The following is a 14,836-nucleotide window of genomic DNA, read 5'->3' on the forward strand; positions in this document are numbered from 1 at the left end:
TCTTGCATGCATAGCTCATAAATATACCTTTGATCATATCTCTTTTATATGCTATGACTAATGTGTCTTCAAGTGAATTTCAAACCAAGTCATAGGTGTATTGAAAGGGAATTGGAGTCTTCGGCGAAGACAAAGGCTTCCACTCCGCAACTCATCCTTCGTCGTCGCTCCGAGCATCTCTCCGTCTTTGGTATAATCTTCGCTCATGTTTTTTTTTGCCAAAGGGGAGAAAGTAGTTAGGAAAGGGCTCTAATGATTCCGTTTTTGGCGATTTATGCCAAAGGGGGAGAGAGCATGAGCCCAAAGCAAAAGGACCGCACCACCACTAATTTTAAAAAGAGTTTTTTCAATTGGTATGATTTTCAATTTGGTATCTCCTTGTGTTCAAAAAGGGGAGAGAGTAGTATTTTCAAAATCAATATCCTAAAACCCTCTTGAACACTAAGAGGAGGAATTTATCAAGGGGGAGTTTTGTTTAGTCAAAGGAAAAGCATTTTGAAACAGGGGGAGAAAATTTCAAATCTTGAAAATGCTTCGCAAAATCTTATTCACTCACCTTTGACTATTTGCAAAAGAACTTTGAAAAGGATTTACAAAAGAATTTGCAAAAACAAAACATGTGGTGCAAGCGTGGTCCAAAATGTTAAAAATAAAAGAAACAATCCATGCATATCCTATGAGTAGTTATATTGGCTCAATTCTATGTAATCTTTGCACTTACAATTATGCAAACTAGTTCAATTATGCACTTCTATACTTGCTTTGGTTTGTGTTGGCATCAATCACCAAAAAGGGGGAGATTGAAAGGGAATTAGGCTTACACCTATTTCCTAATTGATTTTGGTGGTTGAATTGCCCAACACAAATAATTGGACTAACTAGTTTGCTTTAGTCTATAAGTTATACAGGTGCCAAAGGTTCACACTTAGCCAATAAAAAGACCAAGAAATGGGTTCAACAAAGAGAGCAAGGGATAACCGAAGGCTGCCCTGGTCTGGCGCACCGGACTATCCGGTGTGCCACCGGACAGTGTCCAGTGCACCAGGGAACTCGACGTCCAACTCTTCACCTTCGGGAATTTTCAGAGGGCTCCGCTATAATTCACCAGACTGTCCAGTGTACCACCGGACAGTGTCCGGTGCTCCAGAGGAGAGCGACTCTGAACTCGCCAGCTTCGGATTTCCGCTCCGCTATAATTCACTGGACATGTCCGGTGCACACCGGACTGTCCGGTGAGCCAGCGGAGCAACAGCTACTTCGCGCCAACAGTCGACTGCAACGCATTAAATGCGCGCCAGCGCGCGTAGAGGAGCAGTGCACGCGCAGGTGGCACACAGGACAGTCTACAGGACTTGTCCGGTGCACCACCGGATAGCCAGGCGGGCCCACTCATCAGAACTCCAACGGTCAGAACCCAACGGCCTGGTGACGTGGCTGGCGCACCGGACTGTCCGGTGCGCCATGCGACAGCAGCCTCCACCAAACGGCTAGTTTGGAGGTTGGGGTTATAAATACCCCCAACCACCCCACATTCAAGTCATCCAAGTTTTCCACCTTCCAACTACTTACAAGAGCTAGGCATTCAATACAAGACACACCCAAGTGATCAAATCCTCTCCCAATTCCACAAAAGCTTTAGTGTTAAGTGAGAGTGATTTGTTGTGTTCTTTTGAGCTCTTGCGCTTGGATTGCTTTCTTCTTTCTCATTCTTTCTTGAGATCAATACTCACTTGTAATCGAGGCAAGAGACACTAATTGTGTGGTGGTCCTTGCAGGGAAGTTTTGTTCCCGGTTGATTTGAGAAGAGAAAGCTCACTCGGTCCGAGGGACCGTTTGAGAGAGGGAAGGGGTTGAAAAAGACCCTGGCTTTGTGGCCTCCTCAACGGGGAGTAGGTTTGCGAGAACCGAACCTCGGTAAAACAAATCCGCGTGTCACACTCTTTATTCGCTTGCGATTTGTTTTGCACCCTCTCTCGCGGACTCGATTATATTTCTAATGCTAACCCAGCTTGTATTTGTGATTAACTTTGTAAATTTCAGTTTCGCCTTATTCACCCCCCTCTAGGCGACTCTCAGTTGCCTGAGTAGCGAGGACGGCTACTACTCCCAACCTGAGGTCCACCAATCTTGCGCTTCCTATCCTCCATCTCCCGACGCTTCCTTTCAGTTATGATTGCTCCGTCGATCAAATGCTAGAAGGTGGGGAAAGTGTGGTTCATCAACTGATAATGGAGGGGATCAACCAATCCTCTCACAAAGCGGTACTGCCTCTTGGCATCTGTGTTGACATCCTCTAGGGCGTAATGTGACAACTGCAGAAACTTGTCCCTGTACTCACTGACGGACAGGGGACCTTGCTTCAGGGCGAGAAACTCCTCCTTCCTCACTATCATCAGTCCCTCAGGTACATGATAGTGACGGAAGGTGTCCCTGAACTCCTCTCAAGTGATAGCTTCAAGGTTGGCATGGATGGCGAGGTAGGACTCCCACCAAGACTGTGCTGCTCCCCTTAGCTGTCGGGTACCATACAACACCTTCTCACGATCATTGCACTGGGCAGTGTGCAACTCACGCTCCATGGTACGCAGCCAATCTTTGCCGTCCATGGGATCAGCAGAGTGGGCAAAGACTGGGGGATGGCCCCTCATGAATTCTGCCCACTTGTCCCTGGGCACTTGAGGCATCTGGACTTGCACTGGAGGCTGAGGTGGTGGTGGCTGCTGCTAAGCCTACTGCATCGCTGCTAATGTCTGACCAATTGCCTGAACTGCCTCGGTCTGCATCAAGAACATCTGCTCAATGGTCATCGGGGGTGGCGGTGGCAAATGCTGCTACGGGGCTGCCTCCTCTTGGGGTGCCTACTGCTCTGGCTGAGCACGCCTCACACCTCTGCGCCTATTCTCTGACATCTGTAGAAACCACACACATATCAGATCTGACTCTGCAGTCTTTCAGCATAAGAAAAGATATACGGAAATCTTCACAGCACTGAACAATTGATCATCTTCACTGACATCTTCTCAAATAGAGAGGAAAGTGGAAATAAATGGATTACCCAACTAAATAACTGACTTTATTAATAACTACACCAAGTTGTAGGGGATACCCACACCTTGGTGACAATCATTACAAAGATCCAACTTCATTACATGACCATCATAACAAGCATTCCATCATACGATAAGCAAACTAACTCTAACTAAGACTGACTAGACTAAGACACTGAATTAAGCATTATTACAGACTCTGACTCTGTCGATCTAGGGATCCAAATCTATGCGGGTCCTGCATTCTGGGGTACCATAGTCGAAGCGACCACGGGGCGTTGAACGGTAAGGGTGCTCAATCCCTACAGGGGCGGGAGAACCACCATCAAGATAGTGGCATGTCGCGCATTCAACACGCAATTCTGCAACCTCCACCCGAACCTTGACCAACTCGTCAAGGGCGTGGTCCAACTCTGTGTTGAGCACAACGACCAAGTTGACCATACTGCTCAGCCTAGGATTGGCCTCACCAACTGGTGAGACAATCACACCTCCAGCACTGCCGGTCGAACGACGAGGGTAGTACTTCAGGTCAAGGCCATCAGCTACCCCGCTGAACAACGAGCAATACTGAGAAAGTGCCCGTCGTGCTACATCTTGCATGGCTGCCTCGGCAGTATCCCTCTCAGTGATAGAATAGTGCTCTGAGAAGGCCTCTACACCCCGGAGATCATCGTCTGGACGGCGCACTAAGCAAGTAGACTCCCACTGGTCCGGGTATAGCCCGCGATGATGCTGGTAGACTACACAATGGTACTCGATAGACCAAGTGTGTTGGTCAAAGGCCCGACGCAACAAGGTATCGAGAGCGTCATGGAAGTGACATCCGCAAGCGGCGTCACGAGTGATGGGTCTAGCGATCCATCCCTCCGACTCTGGCTCCTCCGAAAGCTCCATGTCGTGGCTTGAACTGTCACCAGCGTCGTCATCGTCTCCGTCTTCGTCTCCGTCAGGGTCTCCTCTAGCAGCCGGGATGCCCTGAGGTGGTGCAAGGGCATCTCTGGCTGAGGTGCAGGGGAAGGCGACCTCTCAAACTCCACCTCCTACTGAAGCAAGGGGGAAGAGTCATGTTGCTCCTGCTCCTGCTCCTGGCGTCGGCGCTCTTGCTCCTCGTGCAGGCGACGATGCAGTCTCTCCAGCTGGCAGGACTGACCTGACACCGTGCAACGCAATGGACGCTCCGCCAGGCGAGAAGGCAAAAAGGGGATCACAGACTTACGTGCAGTGCACCTGATACGGGCCATCTACAAAAGACATCGTAAGCACAAGAGTAAGGGTAGAATTATGAGACCAAAAGGTAAATAGAAACATAAGTGAGACAAAACCTTTTGAGATGAGTAAATAACATATTGTTGGTCAAGATGACCAACTTTTGAAAGAACTCCAAGGTCAAGGTAAGAGTAAAGGTCTATAGTCCTTAGGGCGACCATTCTAGTCTAGGGTAGTGGTCCTACAATCAGCAAGGCTTTGATACCACTTATGTCACACCCGGTTTTGGAAGGTAAACCGAATGCGAACCATGTAAGTGCTAGGATCAGAAACTCACGTACACAACGATTACATAATTGGACATCATCACACAATGCTTGAAATAAATAGCGGAAAGGTACTTTATTACATCAAGATGTCCTAGACATCCACAGAGTCTATTACATATCCATTGTTCAACATAATTATCAAAGTGCGGAAATACGAAACGTAGATGCTAAGCCTACACAGGCAACTGACTGGGGGTTGCCACTAAGAAAGCACTTGAACTCATCGTATTCCTAGAACTCCTCGAAGTCATCCATGCTGCCAGCTTCACCTCCTGAGCACTGAGAACAGTGGGGACAACCTGGGGTGGGGTGGTTTGTAAAGCAAGGGTGAGTACACAACAACGTACTCAGCAAATGTCCCATTTGGCTAAAATGGACTAGTTGTATATGGAGTTGAGGTTAAACAGTTGCTTTTAGTTGGTCAAATATTTGTTATTGTTAGTAGAGCCAAGTTTTAGTAATAAACCCAATTATTACCCAAAAGTACCTCCTCAAAAGAGGAAAAATACCAGAGATCAGATTTTATATCATCATTATTAACCATCATCATAAAAGTAACCATTGTTCTTCTAATCGAAGAGGAACCCAAGGCTGCTCATAATCGCGAGCACGACTGATATACCAGTTTCTAACACCCTACAAAGGTCGCACACTTTACCCACAAGCCGTGATTCCCATTCTGCCCGGGGTTCTAGGCTCCCCATTGGTCACTACCAAAGTGACCTAGCAGGGTCTCACTACATAGCCTTTACAAAGATTTCCCAAAGGTCATAGCCACCCATTAGGTTTCTCCAGTTTGATAAACACAGTACATCTCCCCAAAGGAAGGGTGACTAACAAAACCAAATCAAAGAACCTCTGCAACCAACCTCGGCAGAGCAAGTACTGTGCCCGGACCCCATTGACGGCCCTACGGCGAAGCCAACTACTCCTCTGGTTCCTCTAATTAATCAGCTAAGGGTGTCCCATTCCACCCTCATGGTTGCACTGTTATCCCGGGTTGTCACTCCCCAAACAGGTCCTTACGGAGAGGCACTCAGGAAAGAGCCTGAGCCCCCTAAAGCAATCACAAGGATCTCATCAGGATAACTTCATCATATCATAAAAGATAACATCATGTTCATTGATTAAGTTTAAGCAATAGCATAAGCTAACCATGATTAACCCAAAAAGATAAACAAGGGTAAGGGGAATACAAACTAGTCAATCCTTAAGTTTTAGTAATGTAATACAGGGCAGTGAATTATAAAGTATAGTAGGACATAGTAGGTTTGAGGACACTTGCCTTCACCAGGTTGTTGCTCAGAGGGATCTTCGACAACACACTCAGGAACCACGAGCTGCTCGTTGTCTAAGTAAAGCGAGCATGCATTCAATACATTTGGAAGGTAAAAATGAACATCACATCACACATGTACAAATATTGGCACACAACTCAAGAAGGTACAGTATTAAGTACAGAGGAATGAGGTCAAGTTATAAAAATGGACTAATCCTAATTTAGGAATTGATTACTCTCTAAATGTTTGAAACATAGCTCAAAAAGGTTAAGTAGTGATTAAGCCAAATGAAAGCTAGAATTATAAGATAAACTACTCTCCTTCAGTAATTTGATTATCTTTTAAGTATTATCCATAATTACATTCCTAATTCTATTTATGTCATTAAGGCCTAGAGGTCAGGCCAAAGTAATGCATAACACTAATCCCACAAGATTGAATATACTTTATTCCTAGGGTTCTCCTTTTATTTATTTCATTAAATAAATAAATCAACATATACTTTAATTCTATATTCTAAGTGTAAAAATTAAAGTGCACATGTTATAGTTCGTAATATTTTATTTGAATAGAGAATAATTTAGTGAACATTTTGCAATTTGAACCACTAAATTTGGAGTTCATATGAAAAAGATATGAAATAAACAAATTTTGAAGTTTGCAATATGAAAATAGGGCTAAATCTGCAATTAAATAAAAGTCCAGGGGCTATTCTAAGGAAACCAGGGACCTAAGCGCTAAAACAGAGGATGGCAGGTTGATTTCCTAAAACCAGGGGGTTTCTTAAGCAAAAAGACCACGGGAAGGGGTATCGGGTGATTCCAACCGTCAGATCTAAAACCAACGGCTGAGATTAGATCTGCGGCCGAGGGCGCGCGTGCGGGCGGGCGAGCGCTGACAGGCGGGCCAGGGGTGTCAGCGACCGAGGGGGAGGGTGCACTGACCGAGCGGGTCCAGCGCCAGAGGGGAAACGGACAGCTACAGGCGTCCGAGGGGGTCCGAGCCGTTCGATCAAGATCGGATGGAGGGAGGGGTCCGTGGGGGTCCGAGCCGTGCGATCAAGATCGGATGGGGGAAATCAGACCGGGGAAACAGACGTGCGCAACGCGGTACCCGGGGTCCGGGTCGTTCGATCTGGATCAGACGGAGGGGATCAGACCGAGGGGGTTGGATGGCTGCGGGCGGCGCTGCTCCTCTCTGCGGCGGTGAGGTCGCCGGAGTTGAGGCGGGCGCGAGCTAGGGCGACTCCGGGGTCACCGGAGTTGGGCAGAGAGGAAGAGGGTGCCACGGCGAACTCGATGGCGGGGAAAGGGTCATGAATCCACGGGCAGTGTAAAGCCCAAAATTGGCAGAAAATAAAATAAAATGTTTATATCATAAAATAATAAAATAAGGAAATAAGAATATTAATGATAGTGTTTCTAGAATATTTGGAAACCTGGGGGATTCGTGAGGACCTTTCCTCTTCATAAACCATTGAGATTTCTAAATTAAATAAGTGACCAACAAATAGATAAAGAAAGGTTGATTTCTTGCCAATAATTTGGTGTGATTCTTTTTATTAAAATAATAATAATATTTAGATTTGACCTCAACTTGTATAAAAAAAAGATAGGAAGGAATTTGAGATAGGTAATATTGATAATCATTTATCCCTTTTAGAATTATATGGTGTGGACGAAGTTAAATAACATTAATAATAATAATAACAATAAGAATAATAAATATGAAGATATGGTTTCTGTCCACATTAGAATTATGTTTGGGAAAGGGGGTCTGAAATTCAAACAGAAAGATGAATCTTGTTGAATTTGAAATGGAAATCAATAAAAAAAGAAAAGTGCAAACCGTTCCTGGGCTGATTTCCACGTGCTGGCCCAATACCTCCCGCGCCGCGTGGCCCAGTGCTTCACCTGTTTAAGCCTGCACCATCTCCTCCTTTTTTTTCTTTTTGCTAAGTCGCTTACATGTGGGTCCCGGCCACCTGCCCTTCTTCCTCCTCCACCACGGCTGGTGCTGTTGGAATCAAACGAAATCTCCGCTACCAGAAATCTACGAACTCCTCGACCGAACGCCATAGCGGCTCGACGCAATCTTCGCATCAAACCCGGGCGTTAGTTGCCGAAATCTTGGAGCTGGGACTGTTACCTAACCGCCCAAACCTCCAATGCCCCTGGAATTTGGGACCGTTCGGCGGCTAGCCCTCTTCCCATAGCTGCGTTAGGCTGAGGCCAGATAATACCTGGGTGTATATAAGCCAAGCGTATGGGCCCAGGACGCCATCAAATCTGTGGGCAGGGAACTCATCGAGTGTGAGAGAAACAGGGCGCCGTGGGGAGCGGACCGAGGGAGAGAAGTGGAATCCGTCGATGTTGTCCGCCTGTGCCTTCGTAGGATTCTCGGGGCCAGGAATTGGGAGCTTCGCTGTATTCCCCTGATGATGCTTGTGGCCTCGGTTTGTTGCTCGCGGGGCAGACACTGCGGGTCTGCCGTGTGCTCGTAGGGCATCCTTGCCGTCGAGCGCGCTCACCATCGACCGGGCTCCGGGAGAAGTCATGGTGCGGTTCGTGCTTACTGGTGGATTTTGGGGGCATGGATGCTTGGGTCCATGGCGGATTGCTCACCGAGGTCCGCTTCGTCCACCGCCGGGTGTACCCACACCATAGTCAACAGGCGCCAGCCATTTTTCACCGGTAAGCAAACCTCCTCCGAGTTCGCCTCTACCCGCTCCACGTGTAGAACCCATCCATGTTCGATTCCGCCCCCTCGTTCGTCCAGTTCTCCTGCTCACCGTCGCGGTGCCGCGAGGCGCTGTGGACGGACTGTCACCGCATTCGTCACCAATGTGGAACCCTCCCGTAAGGTTCACCTGGACCTCCTCTCCACCTTCTGCAAAGAAATAACGAGTATCGAGCCTGGCTCCCCGGATCGCCTGAACACCAGTGATGCCGTCGCCGCGGATTGAGAATCGCCGCCGCCGCTGCCTGAGGGTAGCTGGGCGATAGTGAGGTAGGAGTGAAGAAGGGTGCGGGGCCATTGGATCCTTGTTGGACGGCCTAGATTAGAGCACCGGGATACCCCTTCGCACGTTGTACTGTGACCATCAGATTCGATCTGAACGGTATAACAGTCATGGTCTTTTTCTAAAAGAACCCTCGTCCTTTTGACTTATCAACCTGCCATCCCTTTTTATAATTCGGTATAGGCCCCTGGATTTTATAAAGTGCACCCTGTGCTTTTCAGAAATTGTGTCCACAGCCCAAGTGTTGAATAAAAGGGGTAAAACAATTTAGAAAATTATTTTTAATTTAGAAATAAATTCAGAAACTTGTTTAATTCATATTTAATTCATTTTAACACCAAATTGATCCATTCCAGCGGTATTAATTTTGTTTTAATATTGTTTATCATCTAGTAAACCTGGTTAGTCATGAAACCTAGATAAAAACTATCCACTTGATTTATTCTATATTGAGTATTCAATAACTTCGGAAAACCATAACTTCATAACCGTAACTCCGAATTTAGCGGTTCTCGATCCCACGATCTCGTAGCGATGCGTAGATTATTATTATTCAGTTTATTCTTATGTTTGATGTTATGTAAATTTTGCCTATACCATGTTTGTTTGTATTGCTACGTCTAGTGCGAGGTAACGAGCCACCTGAAGAGCAAGTTGGTACCTGGAATCTCAAGTCACACGCAAGTTGTGCCCTTGATCACTTCTTTTACCCAGTCATGTTCTGATTAATCATAATGATCTGCATAGGTTAATTTTGATGGGACCCAATAGGTTACCCCAGTTTGACTATCTTTATACCTTGATTACCACCACACTTTTTGGGTAGTACCTGCTATTGCTTTATGTGGTTATGGGTATGGAGATACATTTTATTCATGACTATACTTTTATTATCAGTTGTTATTTACTGTTCATGATAAGATCATTATGTTAATTGGAACATGGAGAACCACCCGGGAAAACAGTGCTACCACAAGGGTTTATGGACGCCCTTGGCTAATTAATTAGGAAAGCTAGTGGATGACTACCTTACCTGAAAGGGGCAAGGGCAGTAGGGGAGTGGTCAGTGTAGGGAGGCCCTTGGGATGATTTTGCTTCGATGGCGGTCATGCGAGGGATTCCTGCATTGGAGCTTCCTATAAACTGTAGCGGGTTTTCTGAAGCTAGTGGAACTTTGTAAAGGCCTCGTAGTGTTACCCTGCCTCGCCTCCTCGGTAGAGGTGTATGGGATTGGCCGTCTCTTGGCAGATAGGTAACATGACTTGTGGGTAAAGATGCGCAACCTCTGCAGAGTGTAAAACTGGTATACTAGCCGTGCTCACGGTCATGAGCAGCTCGATTAAAGATGCGCAACCTCTGCAGAGTGTAAAACTGGTATACTAGCCGTGCTCACGGTCATGAGCAGCTCGGACACTCACATGATTAACTTATGGAACTAAATTCAATTTGTCATATGCATTGCATCGCAGGTGATGTTGTTACTTTTGTTCTACTACTTAATTGGGTTGGTATTTACTTATACTTAGTAATTGCTAATAAAATTTTGACCAACTTTAAAAGCAATGCTCAGCTCTAACCATCCTCTTTGGTAAGCCTTACACTTCACGTGAGCTCCCACCTTTGGCGAGTTCATGCACATTATTCCCCACAACTTGTTGAGCGATGAACGTATGTGAGCTCACTCTTGCTGTCTCACACCCCCCCACAGGTCAAGAACAGGTACCACAGGATGAGGCGCATGGAGGATGCTGTGACGAGTTCGTGAGAGGTCTAGGCCGTCGTCTCCCAGTCAACTTTGGGTTGCTGGACCGTTGTCTCCTTATAATGTAATTATTTATTTTGTATAGAACTCCTATTATATAGTAAAGTTGTGACATTCGATCCTGTGCCATGATTCATCATATGTGTGAGACTTGGTCCCAGCACACCTGGTGATTATGTTCGTGCCCGGGCTTTGGACCCCTAAAACCTGGGTGTGACAGGCAGAGAGGGGAGAGCGGCGGTGAGAAGGTCTCGGGCGGGTCGGGGTAACTCTGGTGAGCCATACCGGCCACGGGGAGGGGACTTAAGGCGCGCTAAGGCCTGGGCTGGCTTCAGCAGAGGCAGATGCACCTTAGGGACTAACACCGGGGAACTAGACCGGGCTAAATCGGCCGGCCACCGCGCGAGCACGGCAAACCGCCACGGTCGAGCACCGGCGAAGGCGAAATTGGACGAACACAGGGCACAATAAGGGAAATTGGGCACGGGGACGCGTGTCTCACCTCAGGGCGGAGCTCGGGGAGGCTCGGAGCGATCTCCGGTGAGCTGGATGGTCGGGGACGCGGGCACGGGTCTCCGGCGGCGTCTGGCGGCGAGGGCAGAGCGCGAGAGAGGGCGAGGGTGTGTGAATTGAGGCGAGGGGTGTGCACGCGGCACTAGCAGGGCTTTAAAAAGAGAGCTGGGCGTGTGGGCGGGCGTCGTGGCCAAGAAACCCTGCGACGTGCGTGAGTGCGCACGCGCCAGTCCACGGCGAGCGCAAAGAAGGTGGAACTGACAAGGCAGGCCCACGAGTAGAGAGAAAAGGGGACCCGCGGGGGCAACGGCTTCGCACTAGCGAATTGGGCCCGCGAGACAGAGAGAGAGGGAGCGAGCAGGTGAAGGAAACTGGCGCACGCGAGGGAAAACTGCCGTTGACAAGCGGGGTCTGCCTGTCAGGCGGCGCGGGCGCGCGGCCTGGCTCGGCTTAGTGAGCCGACTGGCCTACTTTCTCCTTTTCTTTTTCTCTAGATTTTCTAATTCCTTTTCTATTTCTTTTTCTATAGGGTTTTCAAATCCAAATTCAAACTAGGTTTCAAATTCAAATAAATTCAAACTTGTGCAACACTTCAAAGAATATTTTAGGCTCAGCATGATGCAACATGTCATGACTCATAAGGTTTTGGCAAAAATAAATAATTAACCTCCACTAGTTTAAGCTATTTCTAATCGAAAAGGAAAAAAGAGAGAGGATCTAGAGAGAGAAAGCCTAGAGTGAGAAAAGGAAGAGTAACACATGATTTTGGGTGATAATTAGAAAGAAATTTTATACCCCCAAAATCAGGGTGTTACATGTTGGCAGAGTTTTCTTATAATAATAGTTATCAAGAAAGCATTAAGATGGCACCGTTTGAAGCACTGTACGGGCGACGATGCCGGACACCCTTAAATTGGTTAGAACCCGGAGAACGGTGGTATTTCAGGCCAGACTTAGTCAAGGAAACAAAGGAAAAAGTTCAGCGAATAAAGCACCACTTGAAAGAGGCCCAAGCTCGGCAAAAAAATTATGCGGATAAATGACGCCGACCTTTGTTCTTTCAAGTCAAGGATCATGTATACCTGAAAGTATCACCAATGAAGGGTGTTAATCGATTCGGGGTAAAAGGAAAGTTGGCACCCGATACATTGACCTGTTTCCCATTCTTGAACAATGCGGGCTAGTGGCGTACAGACTTCAACTACCTGAAACATTATCGGCAGTACATAATTTGTTCCATGTATCTCAATTAAAGAAGTGCCTTCGGATTCCTGATCGAACCATCGATGTGGTGGATGTTGCTTTGGAACCAGATTTGACTTATTCAGAACATCCCATTCAAGTTTTGGATCAGAAGGACAGGATCACTCAAAAAAGGACCCTCAAATTCTATAAGGTACAATGGAACCAGCATACTAAAGATGAAGCTACCTAGGAGACTCAAGATTTCTTGGAGAAGATTTTTCCTAGGTTTTTAGCTTCATGTAACTTGTAAGATGTGTATATCTAATTGTAGAGTGGGAATAAGCCCCATACCACCCCCTGCTCTGTATGACAAACAAGGAAATAAAGATGTGACGTGTTTCCTTTTCCACTACTTACCCTAGGACCTTAAATCTCGGGACGAGATTCTTTTATGGGGGGAAGGATGTAACACCCCTGGTGTTACTGGCAATAAACTTGAGCATGACATCATATACATTGACATTTCATTTTGTTGTTACACCTAGAATGCATCCACTAGGTAAAAATTTCAAAACAAGTTGTGATGTGGTGTCACACCAGGTTTTGGAAGGTAAACCGAATGCGAACCATGTACGTGCCAGGATCAGAAACTCGCATACACAGTGATTACATAATTGGACATCATCACACAACGCTCGAGATAAATAGCGGAAAGATACTTTATTACATCAAGATGTCCAAGACATCCACAGAGTCTAATACATAACCATTGTTCAACATAATTATCAAAGTGCGGCATTACAAAACGTAGAAGTTAAGCCTACACAGGCAGCTGACTGGGGGTTTGCCACTAAGAAAGAACTAGAACTCGTCATATTCCTGGAACTCCTCGAAGTCATCGATGTTGCTAGCATCACCTCCTGAGCACTGAGCACACTAGGGACAACCTGGGGTGGGGGTGGTGTGTAAAGCAAGGGTGAGTACACATCAACGTACTCAGCAAATGTCCCGTTTGGCTAAAGTGGACTAGCTGTATATGGAGTTGAGGTTAAGCAATTGCTTTTAGTTGGTCAAGTATTTATTATTATTAGTAGAGCCAAGTTTTAGTAATAACCCAGTTATTACCCAGAAGTACCTCCTCAAAAGAGGAAATACTAGAGATCAAATTTTATATCATCATTATTAACCATCATCATAAAAGTATCCAAAGTTCTTCAAATCAAAGAGGATCCCAAGGCTGCTCTTAACCATGAGCTCGGCTGATATACCAGTTTTTTAACACTCTGCAGAGGTTGCACACTTTACCCACAAGTCGTGATCCCTTTCCAGCCTGGGTTGTACAAACCCGATCTTCACTACCAAGGTGAATGGCCAGGGATACACTATGTAGCTTTGCAAAGACTCCCCTGGTGCATAGTTGCTCGTTAGGTTTCGCCAGTCGTACAAATGTAGTACACCTCCCCATGGTGGGTGACTAACAAAACCAAATCAAAAGAACCTCTGCACCCCAACCTTGGCAGAGCGAGCACTACGCCCCGGCCCCCATTTACGGCCCTCCGGCAAAGCCAACTACACCCCCAGGTTCATCTAATTAATCAGCTAAGGGTGTCCCATTCCACCCTCATGGTTGTACTATTATCCCGGGTGGTCACTCCATGAACAGGTCCTTACGGAGAGGTACTCAGGAAAAAGGCCTGACCCCCTAAGGTATCACAAGATCATCCACATAATCAGGATAACAGTATCATATCATAAATGTTCACATCATGTTCATTGATTAAGTTAAGGCAATAGCAACATGCTAACCATGGTAACCCAAAAAGGTAAACAAGGATAAGTGAATACAGACTAATCAATCCTTAGGTTTCATAAAGTAATGCGGGACAGTGAATCATAAAGTATGTAGGACATAATGGGTCAGAGGACACTTGCCTTCACCAGGTTGTTGCTCAGGGATGTCTCCAACAACACACTCAGGAACCTCGGACTGTTTGTTGTCTAAATAAAGCGAGCATTCATTTAATACATTTGGAAAGTACAAATAAACATCACACCAAACATGTACAAACATTGGAACACATCTTAAAAAGACACAGTACTACATAAGGGATAATGATATCAAAGTATAACATCAACTATAACATACATTAACTTTATTTGAAAATAGATTACTATTTCCCTAAGTGTTACTTACAAATACATAATCATAGTTCAACTTATTTTATTGTGACCTAAAATTTAGAATAGAGATAAACTTATGTAATACATATTACTAATCTCACAAGCTTAAACAAGTTTAAATCTCTAAGGTTCTCCTTTTATTTATTTTATTAAATAAATAAAACTACATCTACATCAGTTCATATTCAATCCTAAAAATTAGAGTGTGCAGACAGGAATTGAAACTATTTTATTTAGACAGATAATAATCCTATGAACATTTTGCAATTTGAATCACTAAATTTGGAGTTCATATGCAAAAGTTATGA

The sequence above is a fragment of the Zea mays genome, chromosome 5, assembly GCF_902167145.1.
Source record: "Zea mays cultivar B73 chromosome 5, Zm-B73-REFERENCE-NAM-5.0, whole genome shotgun sequence".
Lineage (NCBI taxonomy): Eukaryota > Viridiplantae > Streptophyta > Magnoliopsida > Poales > Poaceae > Zea > Zea mays.